The sequence below is a fragment of the Euprymna scolopes genome, chromosome 8, assembly GCF_053919585.1.
Source record: "Euprymna scolopes isolate OS-2025 chromosome 8, ASM5391958v1, whole genome shotgun sequence".
Classification (NCBI taxonomy): domain Eukaryota; kingdom Metazoa; phylum Mollusca; class Cephalopoda; order Sepiida; family Sepiolidae; genus Euprymna; species Euprymna scolopes.
Window position 1 is genome coordinate 50,437,936 of NC_136489.1, and position 12,380 is coordinate 50,450,315.

The window sequence follows — 12,380 nt, forward strand, 5'->3', positions numbered from 1 at the left end:
ATAATAAATTTACTCATTAAATAAATTTTAAGAAGTTTAACATTTCTGATTAAACGTTATATTTTACTGATTTATTTTTTTCATGTTTTCAACTCCCCTTATTATTTTTTTCTTTTCTCTCTTTCCTTTCCTCTTCATTTCCTCTTCATTTCGTTCTTTTTCTTTCTTACCTTCTTTTGTAATTGGAATATTTTAAACCAATCTTAATAGAAATTAATATATTATTGTACACGTGTTCTTATTAATGAATACAAGTATAATCTTAAATTTTTTTATATTCAACTCAATAATTACCAAGTATATATATATATATATATATATATATATATATATATATATATATATATACTTAAATTAAGAAATTACAATAAGCTTCAAACGAATATATGTTGCATTTAATAATGTAATGGACTCAGATATATAAAAAAAAACATTAATATTTATGTCAAATAATTTACCTATTTAAATTTATTTTATGAATGTATACTGTTATAACTGAAGATTCATTACTAATTATAATTTTATTACATTTAGAATTGTTTAGTTGTGTCCTACTAATTTAATATTTCTACTCCTCCACTTTTAAAAATCTTGCATTGAGGAGACCACAACAACTATAGAATCCACAATACCAGCAACAGTAGCTAGATTGCATCCAACACATATACATACATTAGATACTTAATAAAGGTGAGAATTTTTACCACATATTATCATTTAATAATATATACCAAATAGTAATCGAGGAACTTCTTTAACTACTCTTATAAAAATCTTATATCTAAGAATATATGTTCCTCAATTAATTCGGAATATTATCAGTAAATCCAAATCATACACCCCTAAGTTAAAATTTTGTAACCTCTGCTTATATGATGCAGTTAAGATAATAATTTTTCCTCTGTGCAAGAATTTAATTCTTGCTAAAGGTTAGCTGATTTTCGAATGCAAACGTAAGGCAAAATACAGGTATAGCAATGTTGATCACTTAGTCTTCACTGAAACATTAACTGCCTAATAAATCGCTTTGTTCAGATCTTTAAATAGGTAATATATAACTATTACCTTCATACGTATTTCCTGACTCTCCCAAATGCCTTTAAGATTATAATTTTCTTACTACCTATAACTAATACTCACGTAGCATTCATAATATTATAATCATACATTATACAGTCTCGTCATTAACTTTCTTTCGTTATTATCACTGTTATTTTTTACTATGATTTGTAGTAGTACCAATGAGGATACTACTATTAGTTTTTTATTATGAACTAGCATGGGTGCCCGGCGTTGCCCGGGTGTTTGGAGGTGTATGCTGAGCAAAAAAAAGGGGTAATTTTTTAAACTTTGACCCCTATTATGACCCCTGAAAATTTATTGTTTTGGCCTCAAATCAAGTTATTAAGTTAGATCCATGTCCACGGAACCTATATCTAAAGTTTGAAGGGTGTAGACCCAAAATTGTCGGAGAAGTTTGCTAGAGTTCTCAAAGCTCAAATCGTTGAACTTTGACCCCTTAATCGCCAAATTTCTGGCTAAAAACCGATCACATAGATTTTTCCAAATCTCAGTACCCTGTATAATTTCGAGTCTGTAGACTAAAAATTGACAGAGTTATTTCGTAGGGAAATGTACACAGACACACACACACACACTTTCACTTTTATAGATATATAGATTTAAAATTTGAGTCTGACAGAATGACAAAGTGATATTGCAAACCGATATATTAAACAAACGAACTTCAAAGAGACAAATGAACACATAAGTAAAAAAAAAAATTGTATTAGAAAACATTTCTTGATTATTCCACGTTTTTTTTACAGACCTGACGACTGAGGTTCGCTCTTAATAAAAATTGTTTTTATAGTCTTAATTTTGACTTCCTTTTTCATAAAAAAACTAAAAAAAATCAAGAAGGAAAAGAAATTTAATTTTATTCTTTTTTCATTAATTTCTTTCTGTGCAAAGCAATTCTTTCAAACTTAATCTGTTTCCAAAATGTTTTTGATTTTATTCCCCTCCCCCTTCATTCATTTTCCTCCGCATCCTGGCAAGTATTAAAATAAACCAGTTATAATATTTATTTATGGATTTATTTACTTATCATTTCTTTTGTATCGGTAAATGAATTCCATGCACCCACCATGTTTAAGTTTGGGAGTAAAAAATGTACGATGAACAGAAGGATAGGGAAAATAATGTATATAAATAAGCAATCATAGGTCATTATAAACATCATATATATTTTTACAGACAGCGTTACAAAACTTCCAAATTGGATTGAAATAAAGAACACGATGATTTATACTGAAACTCATCTAATATTAATAATAAAAAAAATAATTTAAAAAAAACACAAGTTGTTTGTTTAAGTATTATAAGCAATTGAATATTTCGTTGTATTATAGATTTTAAAGATTAGAATGCGTTCTTTAATTAATAAATAATAAATAAATAATAAATTACATTTTAAAAAGTGAAGGAACACGATTTGATTTGTAGTAAACTGTAAGTTTATTTAATATAATTAAATGAAAATTATGCATGTAAGAATATGAATATTTGAAGCAGAACACAAGCAAAACCTTTGATATGAGTTAAGACAATAAACAAATATTAAAATTAAACAATTTCTTTAATTAAAATGATTTTTTTAAATCAAAATGAATGTTTTTTAATCGAAATGAACAATATTTTTTTTTAAATCAAAATGAATATTTTTTTAATCAAAATGAATATTTTTTAATCAAAATGAACCACAATATTTTAAAATACAAATGAACCACAATATTTTTTAAAAATCAAAAACAATATTTTTAATGGGTTTGTATTACTGTACACATAGATTCGAAAAAGTTGCCAAAAACAGATATATAACAAATAAATGTTATCAAAGGCAAGATAAGTTATTTTTCTACCAAACTGGATATATTTTTCGTATTTTTATTCAATGTAACATGTTTATTCAGCTCGAAAAGCATACAGTGTTTACCGATGTATTCGAAAATTCAAGATGGTATCTGAGTCCCTCTTTAACACGGTAAGTTTGGGAAAAGGTGTTATAAATAAAAAACTGAATAAAATACTGTTAAAATCTCGCTCAATATATGTTACCGTGACATATATTCGGCGGGTTTTTAATAGTATTTTTTCTAGTTTTTTATTTATAACACCTTTTCCCATACTTACCGTGTTAAAGAGGGAGTGAGGCGCCATCTTGAATTTTCGAATACATCGGTAAACACCGTATGGTTTTCGAGCTGAATAAACATGTTACATTGAATAAAAACACGAAAAATATATCCAGTTTGGTAGAAAAGTAACTTATCTTGCCTTTGATAACATGTATTTGTTATATATTTGGTTTTTGACAACTTTTTCGAATCTATGTGTACAGTAATACAAACCCGTTTTTCGAGCTGAATAAATATGTTACATTGAATAAAAACACGAAAAATATATCCAGTTTGGTAGAAAAGTAACTTATCTTGCCTTTGATAACATTTATTTGTTATATATTTGTTTTTTGGCAACTTATTCGAATCTATGTGTACAGTAATACAAACCCGAAATGAATTTAAGACCACGAGTGAAATGAAAAAATGAAGAAAATCACATTTACTGTGTGTGTTTACTGTTTATGTAAGTCAGCGGGTTTGGTTGCCATAACAACGTGACAGTAGTGAACGTGTGTGTGTGCGTGTGTGCGCGTGTGCTTGCTAGTAGTACTAATAAGTTTGTAGGAGTGTTTGATTTCGTGTAGTTTTGTTTCGTATATAAGTTTCGTATTTTTTTTAATTTGTAAATAACAAGTTATGAAAAAATTAAACCCTTCCAAGATGGACAATAAATAAAGCCATAATATTTTATGGTAAAGGTAAGAGCGTAGGAACCATAGTTTTTTAGGAGATGTGATTATTGGATTAACCAATCAGAAATCGTCTGTGGCACACACATCTCTGTTTTTATAGATATGTAGATTTTATTTTATCTTTACTTAATTCAGTTATCAGTATTTTATTATTCTCATTTTTAAAATCATTATTAAAATTATGTTACCACTTATCAACGCCCGGAAGCCACTCAGGGATAAGAATTATTGCGTGTACAGTAATCAATGGGATAGTATCGTAGTAATTGTTAGTATTGGAGATTTGATAAAATGTCTTAAGCGGGCGGTTCATCAGGAATTTGTTTATGTTGCACTTGAAGACATCCACGTTGTAATCAGGTTGGAAACAGACAAACGGAAGATAGTTCCACAGGCGTGCACTTCTAAGAAAGAAGCTTTGTTCATGGAATATACGTTTAGTTCTGGTACAGATAAACAGTGGGGAAAATTTTTGACAGTGGTTTCAGCTAGACGGGTGTTTATCGTGCAAGACTGGCGAGGGGCGACCAGAGATTAGAGCTCAGACGAGCACTTGCTATGGAAGTAACGATAAAACAAAGACAGGCTTGCAAAGTCTCTTCTGTGGGAGATAGGCTGCAGGGAAGAGAAAAGGGCATCCCCCACTAAGCCACGGAATCTGTTTTATACTCTGTCAAGGCAGGATAGGCTGTTTTTATTGGGGGGGGGGTCAAGGTTTATATTCAGTCACTTAAAAGTTTTTTTTCCTTATATAAGCTCTATGCCCCATTGTATTTGTACTGAGCTTTTTTATTTGGTTAGGATTAATATATTAATATAAGAATATTAATATTTATATTAGGTTAAAGTTTACCCTTGCTTGTATCGGGTAAACATTTCATTCCCATTGGCTTGATATATATATATATATATATATATATATATATATATATATATATATATATATAACTACTTAATTTACTCACATAAAATTAATATACGAAAGTATAAATTTATGCGTAAACTTTAAGTATTTACTTCAAAAGTGCTCAACACGTAGGTAGAGCTAGTTAGTAATTTATAATCGCCATATATATTTGATAAATTACTATATATTTGATAAATTACTATATATATATATATATATATATATATATATATATATATATATATATATATATATATATCCTTTTAGCTACATTGAACTTTTTTCCAATTGGATTATGTTTCACTCTACAAATCACTTGGGCGTTTCACTGATTTTGAACTTCTGAAAATGTTTTATTAAATTTCCTTTGCTTTTCGATTTACCATCGGGTGAGTCTTCATGCACTTTAGAACTTTTACTCTCGGTTTGTTTTTCCTTCATTTTCTCCCTAGTTTCACATTTGTTTTAACTGACATGAACACATTTTGTTTTTTTTGCAATTTATGACTAACGATCATAAATTACTGTTTCATTTTATGTCATAACCAGCAAATTATAGCTACAATAATGTGCTAGTTTCTTATGTCACCTGGAGAGATGAACAGCATTTTTTGAAACTCCGCGGAATAAGGATTTTTAAATTGTTTTTGGAGTATTCTATTATATAATAAATTTACTTGTAAATTTCAATTTACAGTCTTGGTTTCTTTTTCTTTATGACATGTATGTATTGAATTTTTTATTTGGTTGGTATTAATATATTAATATATTAATATATAAATATAAATATTTATATTAGATTGAAGTTTACACGTGCTCATATCTGGTAAACATTTCATTTCCATGTCCTTGATTCATGTGTGTGTGTGTTTGTGTGTGTGTGTTTGTGTGTGTGTGTGTGTGTGTGTGTGTGTGTGTGTGTGTGTGTGTGTGTGTGTGTGTGTGTGTGTGTGTGTGTGTGTGTGTGTGTGTGTGTGTGTGTGTGTGTGTGTGTGTGTGTGTGTGTGTGTGTGTGCATCTTGGTAGAGAAAGCAAAATAAACACTGAAAAAGATAGATTATTCGTATTTCGGAGGGATTTGCCCCACAAAACTTCCGAAGCGGATCAATATCGTTTCCGGGTTAAAAAATGATTATAACCGACAGACGGTCCCTAACAGAGACAATCAACCCGTCGCATACCGTAATTAAGAACTAACGTTACACACGCCAAAGTTCAAAACATTGAGCCTCACAACATGATATTCGTTAATATCAGACAAAGGACTCACATAAAGCATCTACGTTATTGTTTTTTATATATATATATATATATATATATATATATATATATATATATATAAATGAGAGATCTTTGGTTTTGAAGATTCCATCCTATCAAAATCAGAGAATTATGACAACAGCAATTTTTTCAAAGTAAGACAATAACGTCTGGCATGTTATTTTTTGATAGGTTTGGCACTTCCTTGGGATTGGAAGGAAACTGTTTTAAAACGTTTCGCCGGAAGAAGTTTTAACAAAGATGTCAGTTTCTCTTTTTGTATTTTATGTAATCCTATCAATCATAAATCTGTTTTTTATTCTTTGTTAAAAACGATAAGGTGTGTACGCATTCTCTGGTAGTTATACTTAGATACGGATTGACCATAAAAGTATTCCCATCACCAAACAATCTAATATTCTTAAGCTAAGATATGTTTGTATTCTTGCTAGAAAGCTCGGAAAAGGCAGTTAATAAAAATCAAGTCAAGCTTACAGGTTTACATACGGGGCTTGTTGTCTTTGATGGTTATCACGTGAAAACATTAGTGAAAAATCATAGATAAACGTTGGAAAAATGGTAGGATCCTTCTATCGCTGCAGTAGATATTTCACTCCCGATACAATTCTTTATCTATATAAAAGCCAAGTACGGCCAACGATGGAGTACTGTTGCCACATCTGGGCAGGAGCTGCTGAAAGCAGCTTATCCTGGCTGGACAGAGTTCAAAATAGACTTCGTAGCTTAGTGTGAGTGCCCTTTTCTCTTCCCTGCAACCTCTTTCCCACAGAAAAGACGTAGCCAGCCTGTCCCTGCTTTATCGTTATTTTCATGGAAGGTTCTCATCTGAACTTCAATCTATTGGCCCCCTTGTCAACCTTTCACGAAAAACACTCGTCTTCCCTCAACCACTATCAACAATTTTCCACACTCTTTATCTGTGCCTACACCTAAACGTAGACTCCATGAACAGGGCTTCTTTCTTAGAACTGCTCGCCTGTGGAATTCTATTCCGTTTGCCTGCTTTCCAGCTGACTATAATCTAATTGCCTTTCAGTTTAACATGAACAAGTTCTTATTGAATTGCTCCCCTAAGTAATCCAAGTTACAAGATTCCCACTAATGTTTACTACGCTAAAATCACAATAACTAATGTATACCCATTAACCCTTATCCTCGACTGGCCTCTTGGCCTTGATAAGTGATGAACTCCATGCAAAAAAAAAACCAAAAAAACTGCGAGTGGGATCATCTTGTACGTATCAATGAAAAAGAAAATAATAGTTGAGAAGAAAACGAATGGGAGTGCATGTGTGTAAGTAGTAGACATGTAGTTTTCTTTCGCAGTGAAATTTGTCTCCCTTATTTTGTCTTTTATTTCTAGCATGCAACAAAACCTCACCCTTACACAGCAGAGAACCCCAGGTGCCAGAAAAACTTTTACTCTAATAGTTTCTTCCCTAGGACTGTTAGACTTTGGAATTGCCTTGTGGATTTATTTTTCCCTGACTGCACTGACATGCAGAAGTTCAAGTGTAATATAAACAAATATCTTGCTTCTCAATTCCCTACATAGTATCCCTGCAAATTATGCCCAAATAGTAGGCTCTTATATCAAAGTGGCACTGTGCCTTATTTGGAGTGAAAAAGAAATAAGAAAGTTCTTAAAATATTTTTTAGTTTAAAAGATTTATAAAATTTTTAAAAAATTTTCATCATTTAATTATTTCATAAGATATTTTAGTGTTCTAATATTTTCAAAATAACTTAATAATATATATTTATATATTTCGTATATTCTCGCGATGATAATTTCAAAAATATGATATGTGATTCTACAAAATTGATACTTTTATTAATAATTTTCTATGACAAGAACCACGTTTATTTTATTAGTGTGAATTCTTTTAAATTTAATTCACAATTATTAAGATGACTTTTATATTTTTTCTGCCGACATATTCATTTTTCAAGTCACCAACTAAATGTGTTCAAATCGAATAATGTATTTTTGTATCTTTTGCTGAAGTGTCTGCGAATAAAAAATAAATCCAAAAAAAGATGCATTTAAAGAAATCATAAATTTTATGTATATTTGTGTGTGTATATATATATTTATATAATATTAATTTTATGTATATTTGTTATGTAGCAGACTGGGTGTATATAAACAGCGTCTATTTAACAGATGTTTCATTAACGTTGTAATATATACAGTGGGTCGTCTAGTGATTAGCTATTATGAGAGTGTATATACGTTTCACAGTCATCTTTATGAAGTGTATATTTACGTGTTTTTCTATGATCGTCTAGCGTTGTAATCGTCTATCTAGAATTTGTTGTATGTCTATGTACATTAAAATACAGTTCATGACGGTACAAGAATATACATAATTACCTTTACAAAACAAAGGACGAATGACACTTATTTAGAGGTTTCAACATCTGTCCATCTTTGGTCTTGTTTGACAGGAAGCTGCAATGAAAATTTTCTCCAAGAAAAGACAGAGTCTCGGCCTTTATTTTTTCGCAAGATTTTATTCCAGAGTGTTTTTCCCTTTTAGAAAGTTGAAACGCTGATTCTGAATATCGCCATTTCTTACATCCCCTTATCGAAGCCATCACGACTTTTAGGAAGTTTATGTCCCTCTCTCGACTCCAACTAACTTAACTAATTTCGATGTATCTCAAAAAGACCATCTACCCTTCTAAATGACAACATTAGTACACGTTACTAAGATAATCACATGATATTTTCACATGTCATTATTTAGAATTGTTAATTATGTTATGATGAGAAGTTAAAGTTATATTCAAGAACGTTTTCACCGATGTAACCTCCGATCTTCTTTTGGAGAATATTTATTCTGAATATTTTGAATATTTTAAAACATATTTTAGCAGACAAAACTTTTAGGCTTAAATAATCATAATAATTGTTAACCAGCAGACTGTCGACGTTGCCCGGTCAATTATCTAACATATTATCGTGCAAACATTTTTTTTAATGCTGGACAGGCTGTGGCATAGTTACTTTTAAAAGGTACATTTCAAAAAATAATTTTATACATGTCTTTATAAAAAGGAAAATTAAAAATAAGTTTAAAATTTTGAGTCCTACAAATGGGTCTGTTCACTCATTTATTTGTCACGCTTGAGTTTGACGTATTTTTATTTGCGTAGATTAAAAAACAAGCGTTTTTTTCTTCTGTTGCTGTTATATATTGTTGTTGCTATTAAGTATCTCAACCGTCTGCATGGACCTGATGGAGATCGTGCCTAGGATTATTTGTTTTATGAATTTCTTCTTCCTGTCCATAGTTATTCATTATACCTACTGAGATTGGAGGTTCTTACTCCCGACATGAAGAATAGTGTAGTTGAACTGTTGCACAGGAAATCAAGGGAAAATTCTCCCTAGAACTCGTTAAAGAATCACCATTACAGATGCGCAGAAACAACGTTCTGATCTATATGTTTATGGCTCTAAGTTCTGTTCAAATTCGGTGAATATTAATGAGTTTTACAGAAAGACTGCCGAGTTCGAAAAGGTACATCTGGTGAACGTGGGAGGTTGAATCCATCGAAACATTGTGATTATCGACAATAATTCTAATTATTTGAATAATACGAGTAATCAATCATTATCATATCAATTCAGAAATATACATTTGGAGTTCTACATGTTTTTACTAATATCAGGTTACAGCCAACGTTTAGTTTAATATGGACCATCAGAAGCGTGTAAATTGGTGGCGCTAATTTCACATGTGCCAATGTTGTTTTACCCGAATTTGCCAGAATGAGAAATTTTTAATTGCATAGCACTGAGATTAACCGCTGCCAGAGCATTTTTTGTTTTGGAAGATTTGGACTTGATTTTGCGGGTGGCATTAGTGTTTAAGTTAAAGAAAAATAATACGTAGCCATGTTTTTGTTGATAGAATTTTTAACAAAAATAAAGACAGCCTTTTAAAGATAAGTGGAAAATACTTACAAAAGATTTACTTTTTTATAATAAATGGATTTTCTTCTTAAAGATTTAATTTCGTAATTTATGCACGCGTTTACAAACATCTAACGATTATTTACTATTCTTTTTTTTTACAGTTTTCACGTCTCAAATTAATGCAGAATCGAAAAGACAAATAAAAACATGTTAACGAAATATTTTAGGAGTCGAACCTAACACTTGAATAAATAAGCAAACAGGCCTCCTCTCGAACTGAACTTTCTGGTAAGTATTTTAGTCCATTTTCATATATTATATAACTTATATTTTTTGGAATATTTTGAGATGAGGTTTCATACTTTTTGTATTCATTTATTGCGGACTGTTATCCCCATCTTGTCTTCCATAGTTGTTGTCTCGACAGGTTTTTAATAAGTAATTCTCTGGCCTAGTTTGGTAAGATTGAAACTGCTATCGTGAGACAATGCTCGCCTGGAACAGTAGAGATTGAACACCTCTATCAACTTCGCCACAGGCCCCGAACGTTAACCACTTGAATAATGCCAGAGGATTAGCTGTCTGAAATGTGGTAAAATAGCAACTATTAAGATGAGGATAAAAATCATAAAAACTGAATTTACTCCATTTTTGTTTGTATTATTTAAAGTATTTGGACCACTATTTTAATATTAGACAAAATTCAAGAACGTTTTCACCGATGTAACCTCCGATCTTCTTTTGGAGAATTTCTTTGAACTTGCAAAATTTTATGCCGATTTAAACTGAACTCTGAATCTGTTCTCAGTTTAGTAAAGCTAAAACGTCAAATCATTACTGCAAACTATAATTACTAAAATAATAATCAAGTTCACACCTTTACACCGTTGACTGTCACAGAGCAAGAACAATCTATCTACGTACATTAAAGCAATAAATAATTTCGAAGAGTTTTACACGTTTTAAATGGTTTTTCTTCTAATGTAATAAATATTTTACATACAAGAAGGTTATACATTCATTTTACGCTTCAGTTTTATAATTAAAAGCAACTAGTAAAATACACGCGAGTACATGTAATCATTAGCTAATGAATACTATATGTTTATTTGACTTATGGCGTTAAATTATTCTCCTAATGACTAAAGCACATTTATAATTGAAAGTAATGGAAAAAATTCTTTAAAAAAAACGACTTTCAGTGTCTAGTAGAATGGAGCCATAAATGGATGCTACTAAGACTAATCTTCTTTCCTTTAACAACTAAAAAAAAACTTCTTGACCACCGATTACCATAACAAACAACACCTTACTTTAGGATCCATCTTTCAAATTTTTAGGTAGGAAAAATTACTATGATTGAGACATTTTATAGCCGTAAAAAAATCCCAAAAACAAGCTCTGGGTTATAGATGATCATGTTAATGTTCGACCTTAAAAGTAAATGTCACATAACCCACTACATAAATCAGGTCATTACATCATAAACTACTCCTCATTCCTTATATCGCTCTGTATCCAATTATACATATTGTAGTATAACCAAACACTCAGACTTTTAATCATATGTATTGCTATTTAATCCTCACTAAACTACCCATTATTTTACTATATTATTTTACATTTTAATTCTTTGGAGACCTCCTCCTTTTTCCGCATGCCTTTAATTTCACATTTACTTATAGAGAAATTCTTATACATTTAAAAACTGTTAAGATTGAAATTTCAATTTCCTATATCCTATACTTATACAAAAATTCACTATTAATAATTTCAAAGATTAAAATAATTTTTTAAACTTTTGAAACATAAACTTTTTGCAAATATTACAATAGCACATTCTTAGCAATTCCAAATTCAAAATATAACTTTCTTAATCTACTAATTATACACTTAAACATTATTATCTTGCCCACTTTAGCTCTTGATTAACAAATAATTTACAAACATTTACTTACCATTATTAATTGCTCTTACTTTCCTCATCTTTTACACTGTTTATATCGTTTTAAACAGTCCCATATCTTATTATCCATATTGTATTGCAACCAAGCACCCCTATTTCTAATCATTTTTATAGTTATGTAATTCCCTGTCAAACCCCACATCATTTTATAGTGTCACTTTTAATCTTTTTAGTTTACGTAGTTTTATATAAATATTCATATTTTTATTTAATTTTTTAAGCGTGTTTTTAGTTTTTGTTTTATACGTCTAAGCATATTAACTTTTTTGAAGCCTTGTACTTCCTACTACAAATACTTATCCAACAAAATCCCCTTCTTTTAATAAATTTTCAAACCCTCAAAATGTCCTCATTTTTTCCTAATTACTAAAACTATAATCTTATTATCGTATTTTAAATGTAAGTAACTGGGCGTATGTTA

At 30.1% G+C, this 12,380-nt stretch overlaps 1 protein-coding gene across 2 annotated transcripts in view; it reads left to right on the forward strand.

The window, feature by feature from the left end:
• LOC145283557 (5-hydroxytryptamine receptor 4-like) overlaps positions 1–12,380 on the forward strand; it is a 468,398-nt gene that overhangs the window by 354,244 nt on the left and 101,774 nt on the right. The window contains exon 3 of one of the 2 annotated variants that reach the window (XM_080132441.1): positions 10,155–10,281. The exons of the other annotated variant lie outside the window; for it this stretch is intronic. The gene's annotated coding sequence lies outside the window, so the exon portion shown is untranslated. The remainder of the gene's footprint in view (positions 1–10,154; positions 10,282–12,380) is intronic. 2 annotated transcript variants of the gene reach the window in all.